Below are 19,915 nucleotides of genomic sequence, written 5' to 3'. Positions count from 1 at the left end.
CCCTTCGCCTAGTCACTTTATCCCTACCTGTAGGTACACATCTACCTCAATTACATCGTACCCCTGCACATCGACTCGGTACTTACCCTGTGTATGTAGCCAAGTTATCGTTACTCATTTTGTATTTGTTCCTTGTGTTATTATTTTTGTATTATTTCTACATTTTCCTCTATGCATTGTTTTCAAGGGCCCATAAGGAAGCATGTCACTGTTAGCTCTAAATGGCACAATTGTAATAGGTTGCTGCTGGATGTTAAATCCCTCACCTACCTACTGTAGCAGTCCACTTTTAGTGTAACAATACTCTATCTGAGGGAGGTTACATAAGACCAGGCCTGGCATTGTGTTAGAGGTATCCAGTCTATAAGTAGCCTGTCATTGCTAACAACTAAGGTGCAGACCAAAAAATGTATTCTTTCAATGCAATGCACACATTAGCCAGCATGCACTTATCATTTTCAAAATGTGTTTATGGAACATGCCGCTCATTGAGTTCATCACGCACTTTGAACCCCACATGATAATGACTTGGATTCAAATCTTTAGAGAACATTGTACGCCATGAGACCTTGAAAAAAAACGGATTAATTCATATTCATCCATCACATGACTCTACTGTACAAAGACTTAAGTCTCCAGTAGTCTGGAAGGCGTGTTTATTTTTTACTCAACAGTGAGCCAGCCAGCCCTGTACTGGCATTGCGGCTGCAACCTTTGTCTGCTCTTTGTATCTCTGTGAGAGTACTCTGAAATTATGTACAGCAGTGGGGAATGCGGGGGTGGGGGGGGTGGGGGTGGGGGGGGGGGATATGCATGTAATAAAAGACAAGCTGGCAAATGTTTCAATGTAAAACATAGATTTAATTTCCAGCACATTGCTCATATTTTTATGAATTCAGGATAGCATTCTTTGTTCTTTTCTAACTAATTTACTAATTAGCCAGTGTGATCCTCAGAAGCAAAGTTCATTGATTGTATTTGATTGAGGAACAAAGGGAAATCACCATTTACAAAGTTACTTTATAGAACTGAATAGGTTTCCATGAATCTGGTCCACAGCAGCAACACATACTCAGTATTCAGCATGGGACTATTAATATCACCAGGAGCAGCAGTAGCTATTGTTCTTCCTGAACAAAGCATACAGTTCCCTGAATACATGCAATACGAATATGATCCTCTCTGGATGGGTTTCTGGCTGCTGAACAATCTTGTTGATTTGGCAGCAGAGGAAGCAGAGTGAAATATAGTGGGAGGAGGAGGAGGAGAGTGAATTTGACCGAGGTGTCATCTCAGTGGGGCCATCAATCATGTCCCTATTATGAGAAGAAAAATGGATTCCTCATCTCTGGTGGAAAATCAATGCGAGGTTTCACTCTGTGGTAGAGGAAAATAACACGTCCTTATGGAAGGATCATGAATATATGAGGAAACAACAAAAATAAATGATACAGGGAATAAGGCATTTGGCCTTTGTAAATGAGCCATTACCATTCCTGCATTAATAGCTAATAGATTTCAAAACAATTATAATCTTGTAGTAGTATTAGGAGTAACAAACAGTAAGGTACAACTACATTTTATGCAAGAAATGCACATTTCTAAGTGAGTAAATATATTGGGAAACAATCTTGTTGTACATTAAGATTCACTTATTTTCTTTTGACAACACCAATCATTCATGACGTATGAGGCATCTGCTATGCTCGTTGTGAGCCTTCCTTTACTAATGGCTAGTAGAAGGTAAAGGTTACAGCAGGACTAACGTCATGTAGTAGGTGTTAAAGAAACACCTGAAACCAAATGCTCCATATGACGAGAAGCTGTTGGGGTCGGTTCTCTTCTGCACTGTTCAACCAATCCAGTAAATGTGGAGGGGTTAAGACGGAGTGTCACCTAATTAATATTCCTGATAGAAACGGTCAGTGGCCCGGTCAGTGGCCCGGTCTGTGGCCCGCTTGGGCCAGTGAATTTCTTTTGTAATAATGGTATTTTTTGTTTATCTATCGGAAAGTATTCATACCCCTTTGACTTATTGTATACTTTGTTGTGTTACAGCCTGAATTCCATATTTACAAAGTGAAAGCATGTTTTTAGACATTTTTGCAAATGTATTTCAAATGAAAAACTGAAATATGTAATTTACATAAGTATTCACAGCCTTTCTCAATACTTTGTAAAAGCACCTTTGGCAGAGATTACAGCTGTGAGTCTTTCTAGGTAAGTCACTAAGAGTTTTCCATACCTGGATTGTGCAACATTTGCCCATTATTCTTTTCAAAAATCTTCAAGCTCTGTCAAATTGGTTGTTGATCATTGCTAGACAACCATTTCCAGTCTTGCCATATATACAGTAGTGAACAAAAACATCAACGAAAATGTAAAGTGTTGGTCCCATGTTTCATGAGCTAAAATAAAAGATTTCTCTCAACTTTTATGAACAAATGTGTTTACATCTCTGTTAGTGAGCATTTCTACCTATCCAAGATAATCCATCCACCTGACAGGTGTGGCATATCAAGAAGCTGATTAAACAAGATGATCATTATACAGGTTTACCTTGTGCTGGGGACAGTAAATGCCACAGATGTCTCAAGTTTTGACAGAGTGTGCAATTGGCATGGTGAATGCAGGAATGTCCACCAGAGCTGTTGCCATAGAATTTAATGTTAATTCCTCTCCCATAAGCCACCTCTAACGTTGTTTTAGAGAATTTGGCAGTACGTCCAGCCAGCCTAACAACCGCAGACTATGTGTAACCATGACAGCCCAGCACCTCCACATCTGGCTTCTTCACCTGCGGGATCGTCTGAGACCAGCCACCCGGACAGGTGATGAAACTGTGGATTTGTACAATTGAAGAATTTCTGCACAAACTTTCATAAACCGTCTCAGGGAAGTTCATCTGCGTGCTCGTCGTCCTCACCAGGGTCTTGACCTGACTGCAGTTCGGATTCGTAACCAACTTCAGTGGGCAAATGCTCCCCTTCGATGGCCACTGGCACGCTGGAGAAGTGTGCTCTTTATGGATGATTCCCAGTTTGAACTGTACCGGGCAGGTGGCAGACAGCGTGTATGGCATCATGTGGGCGAGAGGTTTGCTGATGTCAACGTTTTGAACAGAGTGACCCATGGTGGCAGTGGGGTTATGTTATGGGAAGGCATAAGCTACGGACAACGAACACAATTGTATTTTATCAAGGGCAATTTGAGTGCACAGAGATACCATGACGAGATACTGAGGCCCATTGTCGTGCCATTCATCCGCCACCATCACCTCATGTTTCAGCATGATAATGCACGGCTCCATGTCACAAGGATCTGTATACAATTCCTGGAAGCTGAAAATGTCCCAGTTCTTCCATGGCCTGCATACTCACCAGACATGTCACCCATTGAGCATGTTAGGGATGCTCAGGATTGATGTGTATAACAGCGTCTTTTAGTTCCCGCCAATATCCAGCAACATCACACAGCCATTGAAAAGGAGTGGAACAGCATTCCACTGGCCATAATAAACATCCTGATCAGCTTTATGCAAAGGAGATGTGTCGCACTGCATGAGGCAAATGGTTATCACACCAGACACTGACTGGTTTTCTGATCCACACCACTACCTTTTTAGAAAAAGTATCTGTGACTAACTCACAAAAAATAGGCTTGCCATATTCCCAGTCATGTGAAATCCATGCATTAGGGCTTAATTTATTTATTTCAATTGACTGATTTCCTGATATGAACTGTAACTCACAAAAGTCTATGAAATTGTTGCATGTTTCGATGTGTTTAGATTTTTTTTCAGTATAAACTAAGCCAATCATTACATTTTTGCACCCGTTACTGAAATGGTTGTTCCAGTTTAACAGGCTTAGGTAGTTTCCTCCACGGTGCTTAACCCTGGCAGTCATTACGAATGCAAGTTCCGGATTAATACACATTTCAACTGTTGGATAGTCTAATGCTGGCTAGATTCCAATAGGAATTACACATCATTTTACAAGCCAGTATAATGTGATTTACAAATAGGGTTGCAACATTCTGGTACATTTCCCAGCTTTTCCAGAAATCCTGGTTGGAAGATCTGTAAACAATCTTTGGGGGAAGTTTGTGGAATTTTGCAACCCTACTTGCAGGCCTGGTGTGGCCTGTAAACTGAGTTTCAGGCCACAGTATAAGGCCTTACGATATATGTAATAGTTGAATTCTAATTTTTTATATTTGCCCAGGAACTCACCGTGTCGCTGTCACTAAGAAATACAGTCATGGGTGGTAACTCTACAATTCAATCGAAAAGGCAAGCCACACTGGGATATGATTGGAGGCGTGGCTTAGTACACATTAGTTACATTTAATTATACCTTACAAAAAAAGCTGCATTTGTATTACTCATATGAAGGTAGTACTGCTTACTTCAGCTCTTTAAGTTTCTTACTTTTTTTTTTTAGGTAATCAGATTCCTGTTTGAGTACTCAGGGACATTTTCACTCTTCTTGGTAAGCAACGCCAGTGTAGATTTGGCATTAGGTTTTAGGTTATTGTCCTGCCGAAAGGTGAATTAATCTCACAGTTTCTGGTGGAAAGCAGACTAAAACAGGTTTTCCTCTAGGATTTTGCCTGTGCTTAATGGTGGCTGCATAACATGATGCAGCCACCATTATGCTTGAAAATATGGAGAGTGGTACTCAGTAATGTGTTGTATTAGATATGCCCCAAACATAATACTTTGTATTCAGGGCAAAAGGTTAATTGCTTTGCCACATTATTTGCAGTATTACTTTAGTACATTGTTGCAAACAGGATGCATGCTTTGGAATATTTGTTTTCTTTACAAGCTTCCTGCTTTTCATTCTGTCAGTTAGGTTAATATTGTGGAGTAACTACAATGTTGTTGATCCATCCTCAGTTTTCTCCTATCACAGCCATTAAACTCTGTAACTGTTTTAAAGTCACTATTGGCCTCATGGTGAAACCTCTAAGTGGTTCCCTTCCTCTCCGGCAACTGAGTTAGGAAGGACACCTCTTTCTTTGTAGTGACTGGGTGTTTTGATACACCATCCAAAGTGTTCAATGTCTGCTTTTTTTTTAACCCATCTATAAGTGTCACTGTTTGCGAGGCATTGGAAAACCCCCCTGGTCTTTGTGGTTGAATCTGTGTTTGAAACTCACTGCTTGACTGAGGGACCTTACAGATAATTGCGTGTGGGTTACAGAGATGAGGTAGTCATTAAAAAATCATGTTAAACCCTATTATTGCACACAGAGTGAGTCCAACTTATAATTTTACTTGTTCAGCACATTTTCACTCCTGAACTTATTTCGGCTTGCCATAGTAAAGGGGTTGAATACTTACTGACTCAGGACATTTCAGCTTTTTATTTTTCATTGATTTGTAAAAAATTGTGGTATCCCAGGAGGTCTACCCGGGGAATGTTAATAGAGTGAGGCAACTTTGGCTTCCTCCGCTGAGAATACGGGAGCTGGGCACCCCGACACGGACAGCTCCAAGTGCAGGTAATTAGGGGAACGTGCCAACCAGGCATGGAGGCAAAATATAAGGAGCACTGTGGCACCCCGCGAGAGAGAACGGGGGAAGACCGACACCAAGCAAAAGGAGAGAAGGACTGCGCCAAACCTAAGTGATTTTCTTTGTTATGTTTATTTTCTGTCCTAGTAAAGTTGTTTTTGCGGACTAAAACCTCCCTGTCTCTGTATCAATCTCTGCACGCTCAACCCAAAATGTATAAAAACATAATTACACTTTGAAATTATGTGGTATTGTGTGTAGGCCAGTGACCAAAAAAATCTAAATTTAACCCATTTTAAATTCAGGCTGTAACTAAACATAATTTGGAAAAAGTGAAGAAGTTTGAATACTTTCTGAAGGCAAGCTCTCAAGCAGCTGGTTGTTGTGTGGAGTGAAGACTGACAGGGTTAGTGTTAGTCAAGATGTTGCAAGTTATGATATCTCCCAGTGAATGCTAAGGCAAGATCAGATATGCAAAGCAGGTATTTAAACATTTCAAAGTCTTGTTTGAATATTTGGAATTAAGTCATCATGGATTCAACCCTTTTTTTCTCAATTTTCGCCTAAAATGACATACCCAAATCTAACTGCCTCTAGCTCAGGACCTGAACCAAGGATATGGATATTGAAAGGAAACACTTTGAAGTTTGTGGAAATGTGAAATAAATGTTGGAGAATATAACACATTAGATCTGGTAAAAGATAATACAAAGAACGAAACATGTGTTTTTCTTTTTTTATTGTACCATCATCTTTCAAATGCAAGAGAAAGGCCATAATGTATTGTTCCAGCTCAGGCACAATTTGGATTTTGGCCACTAGATGGCATCAGTGTATGTACAAAGTTGTGGACTGATCCAATGAACCATTGCATATCTGTTCAAAATGTTGTATCAAGACTGCCCGAATGTGCCTAATTGGTTTATTAATACATTTTCAAGTTCATAATTGTGCACTCTCCTCAAACAATAGCATGGTATTCTTACACTGTAATAGCTACTGTAATTTGGACTGTGCAGTTAATCATTTAAGATTTCTACCTATATCAGATATGTTTATGTCCTGGGATTTTTTTTGTTACTTACAACCTCATGCTAATCACATTAGCCTACGTTAGCTCAACCCTGCCGCACGGGGGGGACACAGATCCAGTAGAGGTTAAAATTCAGAAATATCTAGGCTATTTGGTCCTTAAATAGTCAGTGAAGTTATTGTAGCTGATTTAGTTAAGTTTTATTTCTGATTTAAGAGATGTAGGTGCTTTCGTTTGTTTCCTGCCATCTCAATTAAAGGTGTTGCGTTATTGTGCTTGTTGTCGTAAAACCATGTGTGGTTATTATGAGCAAGACAGCATCGAATGTTGGCTTCAACTTGGTTTTCCATAAAAAGTGTTCCATTACAAAGGGAACCCGGTGTTTGGTTGCTTTCTCCTTTTAAAATATTATATAGTAACCCCTCAACAACATCTAGTTTTAGCAACTTACTAGCTAGCTACCACATGAACAGGTGCAGTTTTATAGGGTCAGCTGTAGTAGTTCGGCACAGCTGGATCAAATTAGGTTTAAGTGGTTTGCACATCAACAGACTTTTCACCATGTCAGCTCAAGTAATTGAACCAACAACCGTTTGGTTAGTAGCCCTTCGACCCAGCCGCTAGGCTAACTGCCACCCACTAGTGTGTTTGTGTCGGGAGCATGCTGTCTATTTAGTCAAGCAATGCCCACATTATTCTGACATATTTTGGAAAATAAAAATAATGTCAGTGTCAATGCAGGCCTGTTAAATAATGAATTATTCTTCAAATGGTAATTAATAGGCCACATTTTTTGCATAAATTTTGGGGGAAGTTTTTTTCCACAAATAATAGTGCTTGAAAAAGTCCTTAGGATACTTGCTCAGCCCGTAATAAAATCACCTGCTATTCAAATTATGCACACATCATTTGCTTTCCTGCCAGTATTTATTTCATTCGGGCCAGTAGTTTTCAGTTGCTGTGTGCAATGCCTGTAGGCCCTATCTATCTACAACTTTGTGTAACGGTTAGTGATGCTAATGATAGCCTAACCATTTTCATATAGGTGGAAAGGCAACTGAACGGTAACTACAAAGTAGCCTCTGCCTACCTGGCAGAATCATGATTATTTGCACCAATCCAGTGGCCATTTGTTTTGAAAGCCCTACACCACTGAATTAAAGGGCAACTTCTTTGCTGTTACAGCAAAGCCTGCTTTTCCACTGACTAGACCATGTAAAGAACACACTCCATCTCCCAGAATAGCTCTTTGGGCCAGGAGAGCAGACTGAAGTATAATTTCAGAGCCAGAATGATTGCATCCAGAATTTGTTTTTCCTCAAATTAACACACAAAAGCCATTAGCTACTCAGTCTACACTCTGGCAGAGGAGGGTGTTATTTTTGTCTACTTAATCGCAAAAACTTTCAAAGCGTTGATTAAATTCCCTTTTCCTAGTGATTCAACGGTGCTGTTTACAGCAGCAGCAGCAGCAGCAGCAGTCCTTCCTGCATTGGTTTGGTGCGGAGTGGGCAATATCTCCAGCCGACACGTAGACTGGTAGTAATGAGCCAGGAGAGGGAAATAATGAACCCTGTGCAGCGAGAGAGGAGAAGAAGAGTGAATAGTTCTGTTTCAGGTTGTGAATCAATCATCGGCACGGGAAGGAGAGAGTCTCTGGGATGAAGACTCAGAGGAGAGGAGAGGAGAAGAGAAGGTTGAGTGTAGTGCGGGCCACAGTGGGACTCATTACTATATATCTCCAGGATCAGGTCTCCAGAGATACGCATTGCCTGACTCGCTGGCTGAATAGCACAGTGGCGCTGATATAATCAGCCTCCCCTCAAGCAACTCTATTACTGCAACTGATAAACATACATCAAATCATATCAAATGTTATTCGTCACATGCTTCGTGAACAGCGAAGTGCTTACTTACGGGCCTTTCACAAAAATGCAGAGAAATTAAATAAAGAAATAATACAAAAGTAATAACACATAAAACATCTAAGTAATAATAAATACACAATAAGTAACAATAACTTGGTTATATACACGGGGTTGATGTGCAAGGGTACAAGTCGATGTGCAAGGGTACAAGCTAATTGAGGTAGATACGTACAGTACCAGTCAAAAGTTTGGACACCTTCAAGGGTTTTTCTTTATTTGACTATTTTCTACATCATAGAATAATAGTGAAGACATCAAAACTCTGAAATAACACATATGACATCATGTAGTAATCAAAAAAGTGTTAAACAAATCATAATATATTTGAGATTTTAGTCTTCAAAGTAGCCACACTTTGCCTTGATGACAGCTTTGCACATGCTTGGCATTCTCTCAACCAGCTTCACCTGGAATGCTTTCCCAACAGTCTTGAAGGACTTCCAACATATGCTGAGCACTTGTTGGGTTTTTGCAAGGACTGATTTGACGTTATTTCCGGTCACACCGTGTAGACTTGTCTATGTGCTGCTGTGCGGTTTGTTGCTAATCTTACTTTGCTAACTGCCAACTTTACAGTTTTTATTTTTTAATTACCGTTTTATATTTACATTTTTTCCCTCTTTTGACTTTTTTCATTCAACTTTTTCACCCCAGATGCTTTATCTGGACGTGGTTCATCAGGACCTCCACCACCCGAAGCTAAGTAGTAACATTAACATTATGCCATCTAATTATAGTCGCTGTACTCATAATATACAGGAGAACGATCGCCTTATGGCGAGGATAGCTGTGCTGCAAGCCCAGCTTCAGACGCAATCGTTAGGCAAGGGTAATTTAAGTGTAGGAAAGGATGAGACAGCGTCTGTGCCACCAAAAAGTACAGATAGTAGTATAAATCGCCTCTTACAGTCCTCGCAGCCGGACAATTTTCTCGTGGCTTCTGGAGGGAAATGCTGTAGGAATGCTCAACTGGTGTCGCTCATTCAGCCGACAGAAACTTTCAACCGGTTCTCCCCATTAAGCAACGGGTCGGAGTCAGAGGCCGTGCCTTCTCTGGTCTCTCCTCCTCCCGTTACGGGGTCTGAGACGCCGAAGCCTCCCACCATTAGCTCTGACAAATTGAAAACCCTAGTCATTGGCGACTCCATAACCTGCAGAATTAGACCAAAAAACGAATCATCCAGCAATCATACAATGTTTACCAGGGGGCAGGGCTACCGACGTTAAGGCTAATCTGAAGATGGTGATGGCTAAGGCTAAAACTGGTGTAGAGAGTATAGGGATATTGTTATCCACGTCGGCACCAAAAATGTTAGGATGAAATAGTCAGAGGTCATCAAGCGCAACATAGCTTCAGCGTGTAAATCAGCTAGAAAGATGTGTCAGCATCGAGTAATTGTCTCTGGCCCCCTCCCAGTTAGGGGGAGTGATGAGCTCACAACTCAATCGCTGGTTGAAAACTGTTTTCTGCCCCTCCCAAAAGATAGAATTTGTAGATAATTGGCCCTCTTTCTGGAACTCACCCACATACAGGACCAAGCCTGACCTGCTGAGGAGTGACGGACTCCATCCTAGCTGGAGGGGTGCTCTCATTTTATCTACGAACATAGACAGGGCTCTAACTCCACTAGCTCCACAATGAGATACGGTGCAGGCCAGGCAGCAGGGTGCAGGCCAGGCAGCAGGCTGTTAGCCAGCCTGCCAGCTTAGTGGAGTCTGCCACTAGCACAGTCAGTGTAGTCAGCTCAGCTATCCCCATTGAGACCGTGTCTGTGCCTTGATCTAGGTTGGGCAAAACTAAACATGGCGGTGTTCGCCTTAGCAATCTCACTGGAATTAAGACCTCCTCCATTCCTGCCATTATTGAAAGAGATTGTGATATCTCACATCTCAAAATAGTGCTACTTAATGTTAAATCCCTCACTTCCAAGGCAGTTAAAGTCAATGAACTAGTCACTGATCATAATTTTGATGTGATTGGCCTGACTGAAACATGGCTTAAGCCTGATGAATTTACTGTGTTAAATGAGGCCTCACCTCCTGGTTACACTAGTGACCATATCCCCCGCTCATCCCGCAAAGGCGGAGGTGTTGCTAACATTTACGACAGCAAATGTCAATTTACAAAAAAAAGACGTTTTCGTCTTTTGAGCTTCTAGTCATGAAATCTATGCAGCCTACTCAATCACTTTTTATAGCTACTGTTTACAGGCATCCTGGGCCATATACAGCGTTCCTCACTGAGTTCCCTGAATTTCATTCATTTTTTCTCATAATCCTGGACTATCGGACCACCATTTTATTACGTTTGCAATCGCAACAAATAATCTGCTCAGACCCCAACCAAGGATCATCAAAAGTCGTGCTATAAATTCTCGGACAACTCACAGATTCCTAGATGCCCTTCCAGACTCCCTCCGCCTACCCAAGGAAGTCAGAGAACAACAATCAGTTAACCACCTAACTGAGGAACTTCATTTAACCTTGTGTAATAACCTAGATGCAGTCACACCCCTAAAAACAAAAATCATTTGTCATAAGAAACTAGCTCCCTGGTATACAGAAAATACCCGAGCTCTGAAGCAAGCGTCCAGAAAATTGGAACAGAAATGGCGCCACACCAAACTGGAAGTCTTCCGACTAGCTTAGAAAGACAGTACCGTGCAGTATTGAAGAGCCCTCACTGCTGCTCGATCATTCTATTTTTCCAACTTAATTGAGGAAAATAAGAACAATCACAAAACAATTTTTGATACTGTTGCAAAGCTGACTGAAAACAGCATTCCCCAAGAGAGGATGGCTTTCACTTCATCAGTGATACATTTATGAACTTCTTTGACGAAAAGATCATGATCATTAAAAAGCAAATGACAGACTCTTCTTTAAATCTGCGTATTCCTCCAAAGCTCAGTTTTCCTGAGTCTGCACAACTATGCCAGGACCCAGGATCAAGGGAGACACTCAAGTTTTGTAATACTATATCTCTTGACACATTGATGAAAATATTCATGGCCTCTAAACCTTCAACCTGCATACTGGACCCTATTCCAACTAAACTACTAAAAGAGCTGCTTCCTATGCTTGGCCCTCCTATGTTGAACATAATAAACGGCTCTCCATCCACCGGATGTGTACCAAACTCACTAAAAGTGGCGGTAATCAAGCCTCTCTTGAAAAAGCCAAACCTTGACTCAGAAAATATTTTTAAAACTATCGGCCTATATCGAATCTCCCATTCATCTCTAACATTTTTGAAAAAGCAGCAACTCACTGTCTTCCTGAAGTCAAACAATGTATACGAAACGTTCTGGCTGGATGCCCACTTCCACCCGGCAAATGAGGGACGCTGGCACCGAGCACACCGGCCTGTGAATACTCAACCGAGACACAGTGCGCATCACCCCATAACACGGGGCCTGACCAGTCACATGCTCGCCACGGTAAGCATGGGGAGTTGGCTCAGGTCTCCAACCTGACTCAGCCACACTCCCCGTGTTCCCCCCCCCCAAAAAAATTGGGGGGCTGCCTCTCGGGCTTCCTTGCCAGCCTTGTTCCCTCATAACGCTGCCGCTCCGCCTTAGCTGCCTCCAGTTCCTCCCTTGGACGGCGATACTCCCCAGCCTGCCTCCAGGGTCCCTTACCATCCAGGATCTCCTCCCATCTCCAGGAGTCCTCTCTACCACGCTGCTTGGTCCTTTGGTGGTGGGAAGTTCTGTCACGGCGTTGAAAAAAGTGGACCAAGGTACATTTTCTTTTATTGAATAAAAATGACGCCAAACAAAACAACAAACATTACAAAAACAAACCGTGAAGCTACAGGCTATGTGCCCTAAACAAAAGTCAACTTCCCACAAACACAGGTGGAAAAAAGAGATACCTAAGTATGGTTCTCAATCAGAGACAACGATAGACAGCTGCCTCTGATTGAGAACTACACCCGGCCAAACACACAGTAATAGAAAACATAGAAATGAAGAAACTAGAATGCCCACACTAGTCACACCCTGGCCTAACCAAAATAGAGAATAAAAACCTCTCTATGGCCAGGGCCTGATAGTTGCACCCTCGTCAACCACTGTGATTATTATTATTTGACACTGCTGGTCATCTATGAACATTTGAACATCTTAGCCACGTTCTGTTATAATCTCAACCCGCCACAACCAGAAGAGAAATGGCCACCCCTCATAGCCTGGCTCTTCTCTAGGTTTCTTCCTAGGTTCTGGCCTTTCTAGGGAGTTTTTCCTAGCCACCGTGCTTCTACACATGCATTGCTTGCTGTTTGGGGTTTTAGGCTGGGTTTGTGTACAGCAGTTTGTGACATCAGCTGATGTAAGAAGGGCTTTATGAATATATTTTATTGATTGATTGATTGATTGTTGGCTGCTTTTCCTTCACTCTGCGGTCCAACTCATCCCAAACCATCTCAATTGGGTTGAGGTCGGGTGATCATAATGGCCAGGTCATCTGATGCAGCACTCCATCACTCTCCTTCTTGGCAAAATAGCCCTTACACAGCCTGGAGGTGTGTTGGGTCATTGTCCTGTTGAAAAACAAATAATAGTCCCACTAAGCGCAAACCAGATGGTTTTTGCGACTGCACTTTATGGATTGACTGAACTTCATGTCTTTCTCTTTGCTTATTTGAGCTGTTCTTGCCATCATATGGACTTGGTCTTTTACCAAATAGGGCTATCTTATGTATACCACCCCTACCTTGTCACAACACAACTGATTGGCTAAAACAAATTAAGAAGGAACGAAATTCCACAAATGAACTTTTAACAAGGCACACCTGTTATTTGACATGCATTCCAGATGACTACCTCATGAAGCTGGTTGAGGGAATGCTAAGAGTGTGCAAAGCTGTCATCAAGGCAAAGGGTGGCTACTTTGAAGAATATCTAATAGCATCAATATCAAAGTCAAAAAAGGTAATGCAAAAAGGGTCAAAGCAGATTGTCCAGGTAGCTATTTGGTTAACTATTTAACTAACTATTTAGCAGTCTTATGGCTTGGGGTTAGAAGCTGTTCAGGGTCTTGTTGATTCCAGACTTGGTGCATCGTTACCGCTTGTCATGCCGTAGCAGAAAAAACAGTCTATGAGACTTGGGTGGTTGGAGTCTTTGCCAATTTTTATGGCCTTCCTCTGACACCACCTGGTATAGATGTCCTGGATGGCAGGGAGCTCAGCCCCAATGACGTACTGGGCCATACTCACTACACTCTGTAGCATCTTGCGGTCTGATGCCAAGCAGTTGCCATACCAAGCGGGGATGCAGCCAGTCAAGATGCTCTCAATGGTACAGCTGTAGAACTTTTTCAAGATCTGAGGGCCCATGCCAAATCTTTTCAGCCTCCTGAGGGAGATGAGGAGCTGTCGTGCCCTCTTCATGACTGTGTTGGTGTGTGTGGACCATGATAGATCCTTAGTGTTGTGGAACCCGAGAAACTTGAAGCTCTCAAACCGCTCCCCTACAACTCCGTCAATGTAAATGGGGCGTGTAGTCCATGATTAGCCATTTTTTCTAGCTGACGTTGTTGGAGAGATTGTTGCAGTGTGATGCCAGATCTCTGACCTTCTCCCTATAGGCGGTCTTGTCGTCGGCGGAGATCAAGGCTACCCCCGTTGTGTTGTCAGTAAACTTAATGATGGGGGGGTGGCCCATCAAGAAGTCCAGGATCCAGTTGCAGAGGGAGGTGTTCAGTCAAAGAGTCCTTAGTTTAGTGATGAGCTTGGAGGACTCATTGAGTCCTAACTGTACCTTACAGTTAGACTTCCATCACAGTTGCCACAGACTTCTACATAACACTGCTTCTACAGTACCTGGAGTAAATGTATCTATTGTAAAATTTACAACAAAAGAGTTCAGAAGTCAAAAACAAAGGGACAATGACATACAAGGGTTGTCATATCTGTCTTGATTTTAGATGTAAATTTGACAGCGAGTCAGTTCTGACATGTGGGACACTCTAGCAGATTAGTCAATACCTTCCTCAGTTTGAGATTAGATCGGGACACACTCTAGCTAATTAGTCAATACCTTCCTCAGTTTGAGATTAGATCGACAACACCACTCCCCAAAATGTTTGTTTTAGACATATTAGCTTTGTACTCTCTGGCAATCCATTAGTAGCAACACATTCAGGTGTATGTTTGAGACCGTTCAATATCTTAGTCATTTAGCAGACACTCTTATGCAGAGCAATTTACAGTAGTGCATACTTTTCCCCCCATTGGAATCAAACCTACAACCTTGGCATTGCAAGCCCCATGCTTTACCAACTGAGCCACACGAGACCTGTAATCTGCTGTCACCTAGCAGCACATTGATCCTAGCATTCGTATTCGATATTCTACGTGGTTGTAAAGAGATAATGAAAGAGCGGTGCCAGCAGGTTTGCCAGCACATTTTCATAAGCTGCTTGTGTGTGAATACACTCATTTTTGTTTTGACCTTCCATACATACCCTAAAATAAGCCTCTGCAAATGTGTTTCTGTTTGCTCTGTCGCATGAATGATGAGGGCATGAGGCCAGTATTGTCAACTGTAGGCTACATTGGATGTATTGGCACTTGGCATACGGAGAATTTCAAATGTAGCCTAGCCTTAAACAGCAGCCTTTGTAGTATGTATCAGTAGGTACGTTTCCATCCAATAGGCAACAGATTTTCATATGAATATTCCAATATTTGCATTTTCCCACCACAGATGTTTTCCCATTATTGCTGATTAAAGGCAGTGTGTGATGACGTAGTGCACATAAAACTAACGTTTGCGGTTAAATTCCCATATACCTAATAAAAAAGTGAGATGGGTTTTTATCGCATTTAACTCTACTGATGGTTTTGTCACTAAAAATGTTGTGTTATATAGTGAATGTGCCCACGCTGATCTTGACATGTGCGTTCTAGCCAACAGCTCGCAGATACAGTGTGGGTATAGTTTACATGATGAGATTATTATGAACAAAAAGAGCAAGATTATTTCTGTTTATCAAACGGCAGCTAAGCATGTCACCAGAGTAAGACTCTTGATATTTATTGGAAAGGAGCATCAAGCTCATCACCGTGCACTTTTACCACCCTGTGAAGTTCATCATAACTTATTTCATCTGTAGCCAAATCAACTGCGTGCTTTCGTAGTGGGAGGACCACACAACATATAATCGCCTGACTCCAAGTTTACTTCCATATGATGGTTATTGTATCAATATTACAGTTTCCACTGTCATTGCTCGCATAATATATTTTTACAGACACAAAGATCCCACCTTTTGATTTGGAAAGTTTACGACAAATTAACTGTATCCATCAGGCCTGACATGACATTTTTCATCCGACATGTACTTTACTCGCATAAAAAGATTGGATTTTATCACTCCCCTTCCAGTGTAGGATTATCTATCGATATGTGTGTATGTGTAGTTTCTAACCGAATGAATATTTCATTAACTGCATTATTAACACTTTATAGGACACTATAGGGGGAACATAAGGGGGAAAGGAGAATGTTCATGTTCACAATCCACTATCGGAGGAGCCATTTTTGTAGACTTCTAGAAATCAAGGGAAGAGACAGTCAGGTGTAAGATAATATAGCCAAAGACACATGCTCACATATGCACTCTGAACAATATGGAAAAATGCAGATATACGTTTGAAACATATGTATTTCGTAGCTAAACATGTTCTGTGCATAAACAGCCTACAGTATACAGCCTGTATACAGTATGCACACCTCCTTTCTCTTCCGTCTGAAAGCTGCAGAGCTCAGCATCACTCCCTGGTACTGTATGTTAAAACAGAGATTTGTTAGTAGTTTCAAGTCCAAAGTACAGCCTGCCACTCTCCACATGCTGAGACCCCTTCTCAAGCATGGATCCTAGGGGAACGAACCCCACAAAGGCTGCCTGCCTGGCTGTCTCTAACCCAGTGGTTCCTAAACTGTGGGGAGCGCCGGCAGGGGGGGCGCAGGGGGTGTAACACAAGCATACTCTTACACACACACACACACACACACACACACACACACACACACACACACACACACACACACACACACACACACACACACACACACACACACACACACACACACACACACACACACACACACACACACACACACACACACACACACACACACACATCAAATTAGCTTATATAACTGCTTCATAATGACATTCCCCCTTGTTCTACAATCCCATTATGGTTTTGCTATGGAGCTATTGTTCCAATAGTGAAGTGTTGGCTCAGGGGTCACTTTTAAAAATGGTTTCATGTCTGAATAAGAGGACAGTAACAATAACCCTTGTTCACTTTTTATTATATTATTTGGTTTTCTAAGCAAAGCATTAATCCAATTCAGTTTCAGCAAACATAACAAGTGCGAGACACAGCATCAATCAGTGGTGATACTGATATAGCTAATAGAAATACTGCTTAGCATAATGCATAAACATTCATCATTCTTCGCTGTATTGTCTGAGCCTCTGTGCTAATCATGAATATGCAAAAAGCCTCGTCACAACACTGTTACGCACTAACCAGGTTTCCATCCAACCTTTTTATGCGAGTAAAGTACATGTTGGATAAAAAATGTCACGACAGGCTTGATGGAAACAGCAAATTCTGTCGGTAAACTTTCCAAATGACGACAAAACAAAATACGCTATACAAGGTGGGATCTTTTTGTGTCTGTAAAATGTATTATGTGAGAAATGGCGGTGGGAACATCTTTATGAGCAAATAATAGAGAAAATAACGAAGTAGGATTTGTTTTGTGGTCCTCCCACTACGACTTGGAAAAGCATTCAGTTTATCAGGCTACACATGAGATAAGTTATGATGAACTTCACAGGGTGGCGAAAGTGCACTGTGATGAGTTTGATGCTCCTTTTCAATAAATATCAAGGGTCTTATTCTGGTGACTTGATGGTCGATGCTTGGCTGCCATTTGACAAATACAATTGGACTATGGCATTGTCGAATACTCGTTTCTGATTGGCTTGAAGGGCATTCTAGCATGTGCATTATTTCCCTATAATGCACGGTATATCAGCACAGTAGAATAACAATGACTATAGTTCTATGTTCGAGCTTCTTTTGAAAGCGAAAGACAAATTGAAAACATTATTGACGTTGTTGAATTCGATTTTCATATTAGCAAGCTAGGACTGATGGTTTGGTTAGATAAATTAGCAAGTATGTTTGTTTGGTTACCAAGGTAACTACTGAAGCTTTCAAGTAAACTTGCTAGCTACTTCAATGAATGTTGAACATATTTCTACTGGCAAATTAACACATTTCAAGTGGCAATTATGTTAAATTATAGCCATGGTATAAAAGGGATAATCAATTCGGGGCTCTATGCGAGTTATTTTTATGTGCACTACGTCATCACACACAGCTTTTTATCCGCAACAAGTCAATTTGATGGAAACATATCTCTGGTGGGAAAATGGCCATGTTGTTTTTAAGAAGTTTTTAGAATATTCGCATGAAAAATGCGAATATCGCCAATTGGATGGAAACCTATAGTTCTTCAAAGAATCTGCGTTACAGTAATATCAACTGTCTGGTCCAGGGTCTGTTTAGGACTATAATTCAGGGTGCCACAATCAGTAAACTACACCATAAACAAATGCTAAGTGTATATGTATTGTGGCAGATGGCAGGGAGAGGTGAGGGGAGTGGTTATTGAGGGGAAATATCTTGCAGGTCGCTGGCTCCACCCCCGAGCCTTATATGGACTTCCTGCCCCAACGAGGCGAGGCTGTAGCTCATTAAGCCAGGGAGTGCCTGGGGACAAAGGAGGGAGCAGTGAACCAAGAGAGTGATGAAGAGTGAGAGAAGCAAGAGCAATATATGTGTGATTACCCATTGTGACCTGGACTGTCGGACTACCCTCCTTGTGTATCGGACCGGATTGGCTGAGGACCCGAGTGTGAGGATTACCCCAAGAAAACAGAACGGACAAAGAGAACAGCTTGTGGATTGTGAAGTAATTGGTGAATTCCCCCTTCTTCCCCAGTGTACAAAAAACACTGATAAACTTCCCATTTGCATTCTATTTGTGCTACTGGTGCAAGTTTTGTTACTGAACTTGGTGACGTGGAAACCCCACACCCTTGAGCCTGCTACAGTATATTGAGATTCATCATCAAATATTCAACATAACTTGCAATACACATGCTGTATAGTAGACCATAGTTTTTTAGCATGGGTTTACATGCAATCTCCTTACTCTGATTCAAATTCTTTTGAGTATACTTTAAATGCCCTGATGTGCCACTAATTTTGGCTTTGACAACAGCTGATCAATTGGATATGTGGATGCGCAAGGAATAGCGGGAAACAACGCAATTGTGGCATGACGCATTCTCAGTATTCGAAAATACAATGTTTTATAGTATTCAAAGTTTCAAAAAATCAAGTATAGGTTAAATGCCAGGATGTTATATTCATTTTGGCTCTTCCTCTAGTAGATTGGAAGGGGTGGGCTGTGAGTGATAGGACCTAGTTCTCTTCAGGTAGCCAAACAACAAAACTGTGGCTACTGAATTGGAAAGATGCCTAATAGCAAAGCTTCTGCGGTGGTATTCAAATGTAGGCTAAATAGTTTTTGTTCTACTTAAAATGATCACAAGTAGGCCTATTGCATCGAAGCGGAAGTCTTAAAAAAATAAATGATGTTTTCTCATTGACAAGTATTTATTGTTCTCTTGCCCTTTGTCAGAGCTTTGAAACTAAACTAAATATTAAACCGTCTTTTGATTTTTGATTGTGTCGGCAGCGGGGACTCGAAATGTGGCTGCGTTATTTATGTCATGTTAATCAGGCCTTTTGATTTGAACACATGGATTGTTTTAGTTTTGTAGGCTAGGATACCTATTTAATCTATGGGTCAAGCATTAGCAGTCATTCTGATCTCGTTCCCAATGATCAGTGCTTTAGTGTATTATGTTGCTGTCCAGCGTTTCTGATTTGTAGCCTTTTGATTTGAACATTTGAACACTTCTGGCTATTTGACTTAATTTATATATGTTACAGAACTTTGGTTTCACTAAATATGTTGAAATGAAACTAAACAATCAGTTTCTTTCTTTAGTACTTTTGAAATAGGATAGGTAGATTACATAGCCTACAGTACAAGTAGAATGTGGTAGTCTGGCTATAAACAGCCTATTTAGGCCTGTAACTCCATTCCTATTCAATTCAGAGTTTAAGAGAAATCCATCGAATTGGAAATGAGCTATTATCAGCCTGGTTAATGCGATGTTTGTCTGTTGAATTTGGAAATATCCACCTGCACTCGGCCCCGCCCCACCTACTCAGCCAGTCAAGAGCTGAGCCAGTCAGGAGCTGCTACTGCGTTGTGGCCATAGCATACTGCATACTTTTTACTAAATGGTTTGTGCTAAATA

General features: G+C 41.4%; 1 protein-coding gene across 2 annotated transcripts in view; it reads right to left on the bottom strand.

The window, feature by feature from the left end:
• The window catches only part of LOC129814936 (caM kinase-like vesicle-associated protein), a 36,918-nt gene that overhangs the window by 9,266 nt on the left and 7,737 nt on the right, over positions 1 to 19,915 (bottom strand). The gene's annotated exons all lie outside the window — the stretch shown is intronic.

The sequence above is a fragment of the Salvelinus fontinalis genome, chromosome 18 (genome assembly GCF_029448725.1).
Source record: "Salvelinus fontinalis isolate EN_2023a chromosome 18, ASM2944872v1, whole genome shotgun sequence".
In the NCBI taxonomy this organism is placed as follows: Eukaryota; Metazoa; Chordata; class Actinopteri; order Salmoniformes; family Salmonidae; genus Salvelinus; species Salvelinus fontinalis.
Note: the sequence above shows the minus strand (reverse complement) of the source record. Positions and strands in the feature narration are given on the sequence as shown.